The sequence below is a fragment of the Zingiber officinale genome, chromosome 9B (assembly GCF_018446385.1).
Source record: "Zingiber officinale cultivar Zhangliang chromosome 9B, Zo_v1.1, whole genome shotgun sequence".
NCBI lineage: Eukaryota > Viridiplantae > Streptophyta > Magnoliopsida > Zingiberales > Zingiberaceae > Zingiber > Zingiber officinale.
Genome location: NC_056003.1, coordinates 59087454 through 59103451, shown reverse-complemented (window position 1 = coordinate 59103451; position 15998 = coordinate 59087454).

Sequence of the window (15998 nt, the reverse complement as noted above, 5' to 3'; positions counted from 1 at the left end):
CCCAAAAAGATTTGGGGCGAAACCTTGCCGTTTCGGAAAAATCTTCCCGGTAGTCGAAGCCTACAAGTGTCGAAACACTTGTGCTTCGCTTCTACGAGAAAAATACCCATAAAAACTATAAAATTAGGAAATTTACAGAATATTACAGAACTTCTATTTTTCATAAAAATACAAAATAAACTCGTACAAGACTTCGCACGTGGATCTGATACCACTGTTGGATTTTTCGAGCCGCAAAAATAGCTTTTTCACGTCGCGGAAACCCCGAAAGCCCCATCACTGGATCCGTACGAAGTAAAAATAAAATAAAATTAGAGTACGAGTTTACTAAAGCCTAAATCTACACTAGGAGAAGGAAGTTACCCTCGATGTGATGCCCTTCACAATCCCGCTCTTCCAAGTGATGCCGGATCTCGAGGTTGTCAAGTGTACAACCCTCTAGAATTATCCACACGAACAAATAGGTGGAGAAACCTAATACAAAGGTGTGCTAGCACCTTGGTAAGGTTCGTCCAAGAGAGGAGAGGGAGAAAGGTTGAGAGCTTGAGGAAGAAGATGATGGAATGAATGCCTTGAATGAAATCAAAATTTCATTCATCACAAAAGTGGTCGGCCACATAATGGAATTGTAACATCCATTCATATTTAATGTGGCCATTAAAAAGGGGATTTGTAACCTCCATTAGGTGGCACACACATGTGCTAAACATAATGATGTGGCACATCATCATTGGCCACTTAATGCCAACTCACAAATGATGTGGCATAAAGTCAAGTCAAACATGACTTTTCCTCTTCCTCTCAAGTCAAGTCAAACTTGACATTATAACTCCCATGGTTGATCTAATCCAACCATTTGATTCAAGCCAATTTAATATAATGAATCTCATTCATTTAATTAAATTGATTCAATGAGTCATAATCTAAATTAGATTCATTGAACACATGAATCAACTTGAGTCCAACTCAATTAGTACAATTAGGATTACTCTTAATCTAATTTGATTCATCACATGAATCTAATCCTCTTGGTTCATCATATGAACCTAATCTCCATCTAATTGTCCTTTGTGTGTGACCCTATAGGTTCTTATAACGTTGGCAATGCTCCTAAACCCGTTTAGAAGCATAAGTAATGAGCGGTATCTAGCAACATATCATTACTACCCAAGTTATAAGAATGTTGAGATCCAACATCACCTTGTGACTACTAATTGTGACTCCTCACAATATATGACAGGTGTCCTTCTATCCTAGACATCTAAATTGATCAATATGAGGCATAGACCGTGTCATCCTCTAATCAATCTAAATCTTGAACTCCAAGTAGACTCACTCAATCAAATGAGCTCAATATCTCATATTGACTCATTTGGGCATGGCCATGCACTTCGTGGTCTCACTCTATCAAGAATATCGATGTCACTCCCGTCATATAGGAGGGATAGATACCATCTACATCACTCACATCCCTCTGCATAATTTGTTACATATCCAGTAATCGCCTTTATAGTCCACCCAGTTACGGGTGACGTTTGACGAAACTAAAGTACGTAACTCCTTATGTAGGGATCCATGGTGACTTCAGGTCTAAGGACTAGTAGTCATAGTAAAGCCACATGAGAAAGTATATGACACTCATATAACGATCCATGATACTTTCTCATGGCGGGTCATTCAGTATACATCCTCCAATGCATACCCATGTGTCAACTTGATATCTCTTTATCCATGACTTGTGAGATCAAGTCATCGAGTTGACCTACATGCTAGTCTCGTTGCATTAACATTGTCCCTGAATGTTAATACTCGACTAGGAATGATTAAGAGTAGTGTTCCCTATATCATCTCACTATCGGTTCAACTAACCGATTGATATAGATAAGAACCCTCTACTCAAGGATGCTATTATACTTAGTTTATTTGGCACCAATACAAGTAAGCATAATAACCAAAACCAATTCCTTTATTTATATAAGAATATGATACAACGAGTCCATACAACAATCATCAAATGATTGGCTCTAGGGCTTTAACTAATAAGTAGATCCTTGTCTTGTTTAGTTTTCCTATATTTAAGTTCATACAAGTTTTAGAATTCATGTGATTTAGAAAAACTTATTATTTAACAAGTGGTAGCAGAGCCAATGTCGTTTCATTGATTTTTTGGCATAAAGGTTTAGGTTTTTCATCGATTTTTTATTATATGCTAGATTTGGATTTGCTAGCGTAAAACAATGTCTGTTTGTCAAAATACCCACAAAAGAAAACCTAGAATATACATGGTTTTCATGTTTTCGCATTTTTCCATGAATAACAGCGGTAACCACCATGGTTTTTCATGAAAGTCGTCACTTTTGATCTGTGAATAAAAGTGTTTAGGGTTTCAATGCGCTGTGCCATGGTCATGTTACGCAACATGACCAGGTCGTGTGGTGTACCGGGAAAAACTCATGACGCACCATGGCCTTGTCGCCCAATATAGCTAGCCCATATTGTGCATTGTTCGGCTGAACACAACATGTTCTACAACACAGCTAGGTCGTGTAAGATAATACATGCACCCAACATAGTCTCACACTCAGCACCCAACATGACCAAGTCATGTCAAGTGTTGTATGTATTGAATACGGTTGTGTCAAATGACACGACCAAGTCGTGTTAGATGGTGGTTATCTTATTGTCACTCCACCACTTGGGTTTCCACTCAGGACCACTTGGAAATCACTAGTGGAGTTGATTATTTCTGTTCAATGCGATTACTTATGATTTTTTTAATTTTATCTACACACGTGCTACTAAATTGAATTATTGTGTTGGCTTAAATGAAGACACTTTAGGTAGATTTATTGCATTTATGTCAGTAGACGTATATCTATGCTTAAAGTAATTGGCTTAAAGGAATATTTAATACTTTTAGGCCAAATATATGTTTAAGTGTAGCTTACAACTAAGGAATAAAATTTTATTTGTTCAAATCATGCGCATAATATGTTAGTCCAAAGGAATGCATATTAAGTTATTGATTAAGGTTGTTGTGAGCTATGATTTCATATAGCTCAAATAAAGTGTCAATTATGCGCATAATGTGTCGACCTAAAGAAAGACACGTTATATGTCCAACTATGATTTGAGTTATATTAGAGAATACACTAACAAATTATATTTTAATCTAAAGATTAAAATGTAATATTGTATTTGGTATCTCATAAGGAGTTCATTCATATGTATGTTATATTACATAATTTATTATATATATTCACTTATATATCTATGCTCTTGGCATTAATTAATTATGAGTCAAGTACAATGTTTTCTCTCTTCTAATTAGTTTAATTAACAACCATCAATATTAATAATATCCCACACTAACTGGATCAAACTTTGCAGAATGGAAAGAGAACATAATTGTAATCTTGGGTTGCATGGACTTAGACTGTGCATTAAGATATAATCGCCCCACACTCCTGACTATCGCTAGCACTGTAGAGTAGAGAAATGAATTTAAAAAGAGTGGGTGATCAAACCGTATAAGTCTAAGTATCATGAGGCTATCAATTTCAACACCAATAAAGGGCTCAATAATTGGAGGGGAGAATGCTAGGAGTTTCCAAAACAAACTGGTAGATTGATTCGTATCAAATGAAAAGGTCAATACTTCTACACTTCTTTCGAAGTTGGTGTCCATGTGATATAATGGCAAAGAAAACATAAGAGAGTATATTATGGAGATGTCTAATATTGTCCCAAGTCTAAAAACACTAAACTCGAGATGTCTGAGAGTATGCCCATGTATTTTGTCTTGATGTCTCAACCTACATGGTTTACTCCTTTTAAGATTTTTTATAACACTCAAAAGGAAAAATTGATATTGAATGAGCTTATTACTTAATGTGTGCAAGAGGAGAGACTGAGGCATGAGACATCTGAAATGCTCACTTGACATCTAATTCTCAAGGTTTGAGTAAGAAATGAAAGAGGATCGATAATTAGGGTAAAGGTAAACAAACTAAAGATTATGGGGTTATGACAATAAAGAAGCATAAGAAATAGGAATTCACTTGTTTCTTCTGCAAGAAAAAAGGTCATATGAAGAAAAATTATCTCAAATACACCAATTGGGGTGTAAAGAAAAGATAAACTTCTAACCTTTATTAGTTCGGAAGTTAATTTAGCTATAGTGCCTATTGACATTTGGTGAATAGATATCAGTGCTACTACTCACATAAGTATAGAGGGTTGTCTTAGGAGATGAGTTACACTTGATGGTGAAAGATACATCTATATGGAGAATGACAAAAAAAACTAAAGTAGAGTTTATATGTATTTTTAGGCTTTATTTAGAAACTGATCTTTTTTTAGATTTAGAAAATATATTTGTTGTATCGTGTTTCAGATAGAACTTAATTTTAATTTCTTATTTGAATAAATAAGGTTATTCTTGTTCATTTAGAAATGAAATTTTCAATATTTTCTTTAATTTAGTATTGATTTGCAATGGTTCCTTGACTAATAAGTTATATAAATTAAATATTTGAACTCATACTATTGACAATATAATAATGCATAGTATATGTATGAAACACAAATTGACTGATAATAATTCTTTCATGCTATGACATAAACATTTAGGATATATATTCAAGCAACATCTAGAAAGATTAATGTTATATGGAATTCTTGATTCCCTTGATATGTTAAACTTTAATGTCTGCATAAATTGTGTTAAGGGGAGGACCACTAATAAAAGAAATAAGGGAGTAAGCCAATGTAGTGATGTTTTGAAGCTAATACATATAGATATATGTAGATCATTCTCTAAGGCATCTTGTAATGAACACATATATTTTATTAGTTTCATAGACGACTACTCTTGATTTGGTTATCTGTACCTTATTTATGAGAAGTCGTAATCTTTGGACATATTTAAATTTTCAAAGCCGAAGTTAAAGATCAACTAAGTAAGAAAATTAAAGTCATACAATCCAATCATGGTTGTGTATACTATGGTTGGTACGACGGATCGGGAAAATAATGCTCTGGATCCTTTACGAATACCTTATTAAGTGTGGGATTATATCTCAATATACCATGCATAGTACTCCCAGTCAGAATAATATAGCTAAGAAATGTAATCATATCCTAAAAAGATATGGTGAGAAGTATAATGGCTTTTTCTTCTCTACTAGAGTTTTTGTGGGGTGAAATATTAAGACTATAATTTTTCTACTTAATAGAGTACTCAATAAGGCAGAAACTAAAATCTCATATGAGATGTGGCTGGGTAGGAAGCCAAACATTCGGCATTTACATGTCTAGAGTTGTCTAACTAAGGCTAGGTCTATAGGCCAAATGAAAAGAAATTGGATTCAAGAATTGTGAGCTACAATTTTATATGTTACTCTGAGCAGTCTAGGAGCTCTAGATTTTATGATCCCTCTAATAGATCTTTTTCAAAATGAGAAATGTCAAATTCATTGAGGACAATGAGAGCACTAAGGTTAAGATATTATCTTTTAAGGAAAATGTTAGCGATCCTCATGTAGTCTCTACTAGTGCAATGAGTAGGGGTATGGTTATTATACCTTATATAATGGATATTGCATATCTAGTGGGAGTAGTGACTCAAGATATTCCCATATCATCCCTAATGCAATTGGAAGGTTCTTCCACTCAAATTAAGATATTATGTTATATTGATGAGCAAACACCTCAACCATCTTAAGCACAAGTGTCTTTGAGGTGATCCACTAGGGATAGAAGTGTAGGATCATTGGGCTAGGGGGGGGGGGGTGAATAACACTTATGACTTTTAAGTTTTTGAAAAACACTCGCGTAAAGAGTAGTGCAGTGGAACAAAGAAAGAGATGAAAAGTAAACCACACGCTAACACAACTAAGTTTTACTTGGTTAAGAGCCTGTGATGACTCCTACTCCAAGGTCTACACTCGTTGAGTGCTTTCGATGGGCAATCCACTAGTAGTTCGAAAAAGGTTATAAAGATAGAGTATAGGAACTACAATGCTTTAAAAATAATAAATAGAATTATATCGATAACTTTTAAAGATCTGAAGTTACGAGACTTCGGTCGTCGGAGCAGTATTTAGGTGTCGTAGAAGCGTTTTCGGAGCAGCGCACAAGATAGAAAATTCATTGAATTTATGTATTGAAGGTGTCATTTTATAGCCCTGCCCGGGCACTTGGATCCCCTCTCGGGTGCCTGGACTGTACTGATGTGGCGAGCTCTCATTGAAACTTTATCCTTGAAGTTTATCCGCGTTGGGGCACCCGGACCCCCTCTGGGCTCTTCGACCGCTGACGTGGGTCAACCAGTTATTGTATTCCAGCTCAACGTGAAGATTAGTTTTCTCTCGTCACAGCGGCTGGAGCAACTTCGAGCACTTGAACAGCCCAGGTACCTGGCCAAGCATCCACCTGGGGGTGCTCCCTCGTTGAGGCTTGCCCAAGCACCTGGAGCCCTTTTAGGTGCTCAAACCACTCCTTTTTAGCTTTATCTTTCCTGCTAAAAAAGAGTTAGTCCAGACAACAATATATATAAAGAATAAGTTTTGACAGCCTCCGGACTGTCCAGTCATGACTTTGAGTTTTGTTGAAACTCTAGGTTGAACCGACGCTTACTGTTCCCTCTATAAGGAACACGTCCTCACCTACTCCTCTCAGGAGAGATTAACTTTTTCCAGACCTGTCCTCTAGACTGTCTAGACTTTTTCTCAGCATCCGAGACATCAGGGCTTTCCGCTGGATGTCAGATCCTCGACTCGTCCGGTCTTCCATTTGGCGTCCGCGACCCCTAGGGCTTTCACCTAGTGCCCTCAACTCTAGAATTTCACCTAATGTCCTCAGCCCGCCAAGACTTTGCCTAGTCCCTTGAACCAAGACTTCATTGCCTAACCATAGCTAGGACTTTTCACCTTTTGCCTAGCCTCAACTAGGACTTTTACTTTGCCTAAAATCACTTAGGACTTTCCTGCATACTAGTTAAACTTGTTAGAACAACAGTATAGCTTAACTTTGAACCCTTGTCAATATTAAAACACAAGTTTGATTAGCTAGTGCTTCCATCACTAATATTCTCTCCCTTTTTAATTTATGGTAATATAGTTCAAAGTTAAGTAAAAACATTCAAAATAGTAAGGTATGTAGAATAAATGACAAGTAGTTTTTAAGTAATATTTTTCAAGGTAAAAAGAAATAAAATGTTACTCACTCCTCCTTAAATGTTACTCTTTCTCAAAATACTTTACTTTTAACATCTTTCTTCTTCTTTGACATATATTAAAAAACTACTAAGTAAAGAGAAAAGTTGTTAACTTATAAAAAGAATACTACTTAAATTTGAAAAGCTAACTTTTAATCTTTTTCCCTTAGGCTCCCCCTGAAAGTATCACTTAACTTTCTTTTCGAATAAATGTTTAGTTTTTAAAAGAGTTTCTTTGAAAAATACTTAGCTTTATAAAGAATTTCTTTAAAAAATACTTAACTAAGTACTTAACTTTGAAAATGATTTCATGCTTAGATTTAAAAAAAAATTCCTTGTAAAAATACTTAACTAAATACATAGCTTTAAAAAGAATTTTCTTAAAAAAAATACTTAACTTTGAAAAGAATTTCTTTAAAATTTTGAAGAAGTAATTGATTTTGAAAGAGCTTAACTTATAAACCTTCTTTTGAAATATACCCTTGCTCGGGGATACGAAACATGGCAGAATGGAGAAGCTAACCTATTAATTACAAGGGGGTTAGTTGGAAGGCTCTCAAATACACCAAATGTGGGCTTCACCTATGAATTCCAAAACGTCGTTGACTATCTAGCAAGTAGTGGAATAAGGGCACTTCCTGGACGACGATATAACACAAGAGATGTGCTCGGACAAAATTGGATTATTAGACAATCCACCATCAATATTCCGAGACAACCTACTGAGGTAACTACAAGGAACCTCCTAGATGGTCGTATTTCATTACATTTTGAAAATTATCAATTTCCATCAACACTAATACAAGAAAGAAGTGATAATCTTGATGATGAAGACGAAGAAAGAGCTCATACAATTGCAGTCCTATTAGCGGATGAAGAAGAAGACATATTATATATCAAATGCCTTACTAGCACAACAGTCCTACCACAAAGAAGGACTGAAGGCTCCATTGGATATGATCTTGCTGTAAGTCAAAACTACCATATTCCACCATATGGGTAGGCTATGTTAAACACAAGCATAAGCATTAAAACACCCAAAGGTACCTATGCCAGAATAGCACCAAGATCCAGCTATGCCATGAGAGGCATGATAATCGGAGGCGGGGTGGTTGATTCAGATTACAGAGGTGAAATCAAAATCCTTGTATATAATTATTCTGATGATGACATCGATTTTGCAGAAGGAGAACGTATTGACCAATTAATCTTAGAATGCTGCAAGACTCCTCCTACCATTCAAGTTCATGACCTCGACAAAACAAAGCGGCAAGATAGATGTTTTGGTTCAACAAGTAGTCAGTGCAAAAATGACAAGGCAAACCCACTCTGTGAAGGCTGTCCTAATTGTGATGATAGTACATCAAGTGCAGCACCATATGACTACTATGTGGCACCCCATCCTAGTTATATTGATGACTGTGAATATATTGAGTACCAACCACGAAGAGCCACAACACAGCAAGAAGAAAATATAAACTATGAAGTTCGACGCGAAGCTTGACAAACACTCATTAGAGAAGAAATACTAGATGAACCTTAGTGGCATGATTACCAATATAGTTTTGAAGAGACTCATGGACTTCTTAGAGATTCTAGAAAATATATAGCAAAATTACAACGACAACTGGAATCTTTACCAAAAATGGCTAGCAACCACTCTCCTGATTATCTCTGCATGACCATCTCATATGAGTCTGATGATGATGATTACATTGCTTATTTACAGTGTTTAACTTTACAACCCTTCAACTCCCTTCCTACAGGAACCTCTTCGGAGGACTTTACTAACCCTTTTGCAGCAGAAAGTGGTGGGGAGGAGGAAGCTGAACAACCTGATGCTCAAAATATTGTTGCCGCTGGCACCACCGATGAACCCGAGTGGTTAATGGAATACCCGCAACTAAAACAAATATCGGAGAACATTTATTCTCAAGAAGCAGTTTCCCAATATAGGCCTCCTGCGAATGCTACCATGAACCCGGTTGGTTATCCTCCAACGGAAAGGCAACCCAAACCTGAACCTATAAGCATAGCAGCTGAGCCTGGCATTAATATAAGAAGAAATGGGAAATTCAAGAAAGATAATAAATCTGAATGGTGGAATTTACCGTCCGCCCAACAGCAGGAGCAATCCTTACTTTACCAACCCAGCTGGGAAAGATTGAGGATGTTTTCCTCCGATGGGAGGCAATCACCAAGAATGTAGTTGCCCTGCAAAATTTTACAGACACTCAAGATAAAGCAAATTTCATCAAAAATCTGCTGGGAGAAGCTGAAAGATTGACCTGGATCCAATGGCGAATGACCTTCCCAAATGAATATCAAGATCTAGTAAAATCAGCAGAAGGCCGCAACGGTACGCAAAACATAATCTCTCAAATTAGAAGGGTATTTATTCTTGAAGACCCCTTTCAAGGGTCCACTGACATGCAGGATAGGGCATACAAAGATTTAGAAAGGTTAACATGCCCCCAAATAAAGGATATTATACCCTTTATAAATGAATATATGAATCTTGCAACCAAGACAAGACAATTATTTACAAGGCTAGAATTATTCGAAAAATTTTGGCTAAAACTTCCTGGAGATCTTGGTAGAAGAATAAAAGTAGCCTTTGAGAAAATGTATCCAGGAAATACAATGGGAGTACACCTTCGGGTAGTATTTACTTACAAATACCTTGAAGAAGAATGCAAGAAGGCAGCTTTCAGTAGATCCCTCAAAGACTTGTCATTCTGCAGCCAGATACCAATCCCAGGCTACTATCAGGATACAAGAAGAAAGTATGGAGTAAGAAGATCTACAACCTACAAAGGAAAGCCGCATCAGTCACACGCAAAAATAGAGAAGAAAAAGCATCTTATCAGAAACAAAAAATGCAAGTGCTTTCTTTGCGGAGAAGAAGGGCATTTTGCCCGAGATTGCCCCCGTGAATATAAGAATGTAAAAAGAGTTATAATATTTGAAGGACTGGAACTCCCGGAAGAATATGAAATAATGTTTGTTCAAGAAGGAGATGCCCAGTCTGATGCGATCTATAGCATCTTAGAAGGGGAGGACCAGCAGGTACTTACTGTTGCAACAGAATCATTATTTGTTTTTATAGAACAACGAAATTGCTACATGATAGGGAAAGCTGGTGGCTGGCAACCAATGGTACGAATCTCAAAAGAACAACATGATTGCAATCATATATGGATGATTAATGATGAGATACCACCACCCTATGAACGGTGTCACTGTTGCAAACGAGAAATAATGAAGAAGCACCGCATCCATTGCAACATATGCAAAATCACATCATGTGGTATGTGCACAAGTAATTATTTTGATATGACTATACCTGTATAGCGTTCAGCACCAACACCATATAACCCAGTCAGCCTTATGCAGGAGCAACCGACCTATATAACATGGGCAGAAGCAGAAATTACCCCCTTTTCTTTGAAAAAAAAATACTTAACTTTTGAAAATACTTAATTTTTAAAAATATTTAATTTTTAACCTCCTATTCGCCTTCCGCTTAAAATTTTTTTAAGTAATTTGTTTAGGTTGCACAGGATAGTAAATTTAAGTAATTTAATTAATGTTTTGATTAATGACTAGGACCTTAGAGTCCAAACATGCAAAAATAGGTTTATTGATATATCATTTATTATTTTGATTTTCCATCTCACTCATTCTATATTATCAAATATATCAAGCTTATAAGTTTGTGAGAGATAGAGTTAAGTTAATCTTAACCTTTTTTAGAAAAGAATTAGGTTGAAAAATTAATTAAAAATGTTAATTAAGTTTTTAAAAATAATTAGATTTAAAATTTGAAAAGAATAATTGAATGAAAAATGTTTAAATTTCAATGATTAAATTTGAATTTTGAAAAAAAAATTAAGTTTGAATAATTAAATTTAAGTTTTGAAAAATTTAATTAAGGTTTAAAAATAATTAGGTTTTGAAATTAATTAAGATTTGAAAATTAAGATTTTGAAATTAATTAAGATTTTCAGAATTAGTTAAAATTTAAAAATTAATCAAGATTTTAAAATTTTAAAATTAATTAAGATTTGAAAATTAATTAAGATTTTGAAATTAATTAAGATTTGAAAAATAATTAAAATTTTGAAAATAATTATGTTTATAAAATTAATTAAGTTTTGAAGATAATTTTATTTTTGAAATTAATTAGATTTTGAAAATTAATTAAGTTTTTGAAAAAAATTTTGTTCTAAAATTAATTAAGTTTTAAAAATAATTTTATTTTTGAATTTAATTAAGTTGTAAAAATTAATTATTTTTTTTAAAAAAAAAATATTTTTTAGTTTAATGAAGTTTTGAATTTTTTTTTTTTTGAGTTTAATTAAGTTTTGTCTGATTAGGTTTAATTAAATTTAATTTGACTAATTTTTATTTTTAACCTAAATCTAACTCACCATTTTCTAGATTTTCAATCCGAGAATTTTATGGGTTTTGTGAGATGGTTTATCTTCAATTTAAATGAAACTTAAGGATTAATTTACATTTAAGTTAGACTTAGATTTAATAGTTAGTTGATTAAATATCTATTTCGATTGGCTTCCAAGCTATAGCGAGACATGAGACTTTCTTGGATATTAAAACAACAACCACTTCTAGATAAAGTCTTTTAAGAAAATTGGATATTTAATTTTCTTTCTGAAATTCTTAGGTCTAATTGTTCATGTATTAATCAAGATTAAGTCCTTATCTATCCTTCCTAATCTAAGCAGAAATAAAGAAAGTAGTAAATCAAGCATCAAGCAAATTTATCGAATAATGAAGATAGTCTTTCAATTGGCTCCCTTGGATTATAGCCTAGAAAAGGTCCATCAAGGTAGTAGATATAATCCTTGGGGATCAAATATTGATTAAATTCAACTTGATTAGTCAAGTTAGACTTTGGGACTCATGCTTAGACTCGGTTTCTATTAGTTCGATTAAATAAAGATAGATAAGATTTAAATCATTGTTTAGTCTTATATCCGAGTCTGGATTGATTGTATACTATTGCTCTTTGTTTTTCAAGAATCAAATCAAGGTTCTTGAAATCCAAAGTAAACCGTTCCAATGTGTCCTTGAGTTCCTTGACTTGACTTTTCAAGATAGAATTCTCTTCCTCAAGTTGTTGGACTTGAGTTGAGGTTCCATCTTGAGCTTGTTCAACCAAAGAACTCAGGTTAGTCTCCTCCTTAAAGGTTGTTAGCTCCTTTTAGAGTGACTTGACTCAGATATTGGACTTAGCTAATGATCCTGTCCGAATGCTGAATCAACGGACGCTGGGCACGTGGCGCTCTCCTAGTCGATGACGCAGGTCTCCGTCTGGTAGCACGAACCTCCGGCGAACCTGCACAGAAGTCGGGCTGGGAAGGGGTTCCCGGCGGCGACCCTCCGACGCTCAAGTCAGGCAAGTGAACAGTAAAGAAGTGGCTCCAAAAATCTTAATCCGCCTACCTCCGGCGAAGCATAAGGCTCCTTATATAGAGCGGTGCAAGAGCTCACGCACACCTACCGAGGCAAACACGCGTCCTTAGCCCATACCTAGGTATGTGTTTGTCAGAAAGCTTACCTGACACCATACTGCTACAGTCCAACCACGTCTTCGATGGGACAGCAGAACACCTCGTAGCCAGACTTGGAGTATGGCCTAGTCATAGGACTTGATAGCTGTCAAAAGATGTTCCTTGTCTTTCTCTCCCTACCCCAGCCGGGGCGTCCGCCCGGCCGGCTGGACGGGGCGTCCGTCCGACCGGCCCTCATCTTACGCTAGGCCGGACGGCACCTACATTATATCCGGCCTTCCGTCTGCATCGGTATTTTAGGGAGATCTTCGGTAAAGTGTTATGTAGGGACTGCTAGCAATATGTTACCTCATGTCTTCGGCCGAACATAACTTCCGCTCGGCCCTTCGTTACTGTTCAATCGAGCGCCGGAGCCCCGACCCTTGTCAGGGCTCCTTTCGCTATAGGCTATTCATCGATCGACCGACCGACAGGTAAGCCCATCCTTCTCCGGTTGGCCGACCGGTCCGCCCTTCTCCGGTCGACCACCTAGCCTTTTGACTTCCACGTGGCGTTGACCCCTCAAAATGGGGGTCCCCTATTCTAATCGCCGGATCACTTGCCTCCCCCTCAAGTCTAGTCGAAGGAGGCGAAGTCCGACTGACTGGACTGCCGATCTGACTGAGTAACGCCCGCTACATTAATCCGCTCGGCCAAGCTTAGGGATGCTCATCCGTTCGGCGGTGACTTGCCCGTGCCTTGTATTCCCTTGGAATCCATGCCGAATCCTCTTCCCTACTGCCCATCACGTGCGCTGCGCACGGTAAGGGGCGCTCATTAAATGCGACCTGTATCCTGCTGACACGTGGCAATCATGCTTTTGTCAGCGTATGGCGGTGACGTTACTTCCGATGGGACAACCGCCGTTTGAAATGAACGGCTAGACGATGTCCTCGTTCTCCACCACCTGGATCGGACGGTGGAGGCTGCTCGCGGGCGCCGATATAAAGCTCGTGACTCCTTTTTCGCCGCATTGTTGCTTCATCCTCCTCCAGCGCCCCTCTGCTCCTTTTCTTCTCCGGCGACCCTGCCCCTCAACTCTTCGGCAACCTCCAGGCCCCAGTCGATCATCCCTTTTGCTCGTAAGACCCTTTTCCTCGCTCCCTACGTTTTCTTCTTTCTGTTAATCGTTTCATTCAGTCGGTTTCCCTTCATTCCTTGTTCGAACCTTCCCTTTTGGTCCCGCCTTCTTGTCTTTCGACCATGACTAGCACCTCGCAGTCGACCGGCAGCGCTCCTGGTCTATGGTACACGACCATGGAGAGCCGGTTTGACGAGGAGGACGCGCTGCGTCTCGCTCAGACTTACGACATCCCTTCAGACCACCACATAGTATTAGCCACACCGGCCGACCGACCTCATGAACCGCCGCCCAGCACCGTTCGTTTCTTTCGAGACCAATTTTTGGCTGGGCTACGCTTTCCACCCCATAAGTTTTTCTTGCAAGTCTGCAACTACTTTCGCATCCCGCTCGGCCAGCTAGTTCCGAATTCCATAAGGCTGCTGAGCGGGGTGATAATTCTCTTCAAACTGAACGACATTCCCCTAGACCCCAAAGTTTTCCACTACTTTTACTACCCTAAGCAAGCCGAGTGGGGTACTTTTGTTTTCCAATCTTGGATAGGTTTCATCCTTTTTGATAACATGCCGAGCTCCAACAAACATTGGAAGGAGCACTTTTTCTACGTGCGTTTCCCCGAGCTACAGGCCTTTCATATCAAATGGCAGACGGCGATGCCAGCGCAACCAGAGCTCGGCAAGTTAAGAGGCGATGCGACCTATCTTCATGCAGCTGACCGGCTGGTCGGACAGCGCTATCACATCGACAAGCTGCTCCTTCCGGGAGTAATGTATCTATTCGGCTTGTCTTCCATCCCAGCCGATCTGCCTTGCAGTATGAGTAAGTTCTCTTATCTTCCCGTTTCTTTTGTTCTAACTGATTTATTCTTTGTTTCTGCAGCTGAAGTCATGTGGCGCGCCAAGGCTACCGATCGACTAAAATTGAGAGCCGCTGAGATCGAGGCAGCCAAGAATAAGGAGGTCGCCGAACGGAACTTGGCCTCAGCTGATCCGGCCGGCGGAGAAGATGAGGGGACTCAGGGTGCCTCTGCAGCCTTAGACGCTTCTGCCTCTCTCGATGAGGCTGCAGGCGATGTAGAGCCTTCTACTCAAGTCGGGGTAGAGGGCCGTTCGGCCGATGACGTTCCCCTGGCCACTCGGAAGTGCAGACGGCCCGAGCCCGCATCTCAACCAACTCCATCTGAGGAACCAACTCCATCTGATGAACCGCAGCCCGAGCGGGGCGAAGAAGCTCCAGTGCTATCCGGGACGGTCTCTATAGAGAGTACCCCCACACCGCGTGACTCTCCAAGGGCTACCTCTGAAATGCCGCCCTCCAGTCCTCCCCGAACCATGCGGCGTCTCAGGCGATTGGGCGACCGTCCTTCTTCCTCCATCGGTGAGCCGTTCGGTAAGGCCGTTGCGTCGCAGGGTGATCCGAGCGGCCCGAGATTGATAAAGACTATCCTGCGTCTTCCATCGGAGGAATACATGGCGGCTGCTGATCGGCCAATGGTCCCTGAGCAGCAGATTACCCTTACGGGTCCTCTTGCCAAAGCCTGGGAGGATGCTCGGCTCCGAATTGCCATGATGACTCCTGGTCAGCTCGGCGACAACAATTTACAACAGGCGACCGGGGTATGTTCTTTTGCTTTGTTGGTTATTTTGGATCGAGTTTCTAACTTGTTCATATCCGTTCGCAGAACTGGGTGGAGCAGATTGCCATCAGCAATCGACTTGTCGAGCTGGAGGACGAGCTGAAAAAGCTCAAAGCCGCGGGAGAAAGCAGACAATCGACGACCGCTCTGGAGAAGGCCAAAAGTTGCTGGAAGCCGAACGGGGTAAGTCTTCTGGCTTGACGAGCGAAGTGGCCCACCTCGAAGCCTTGGTCAAATAGCGGGACAAGGAAATAAAAACCGCGACCACCCGAAAACTTAAAGTCATCGAAGACATGGATATGATGAAGGTAGAGAACCGGGGGCTAGAGCAGAGAGTGAAGGACCTGGACGCCCTGCTGAAGACCGAACGGGAGGGCCGCTCCGCCGATCAGGTTAAAGCGGAAGGGACTTTGAAAGATCTCCAGGCGGCCCTCGATGCTTCTAAAGCTACCTTTAAAGAATATCAGGACGGGGAGCCTGGTCGGT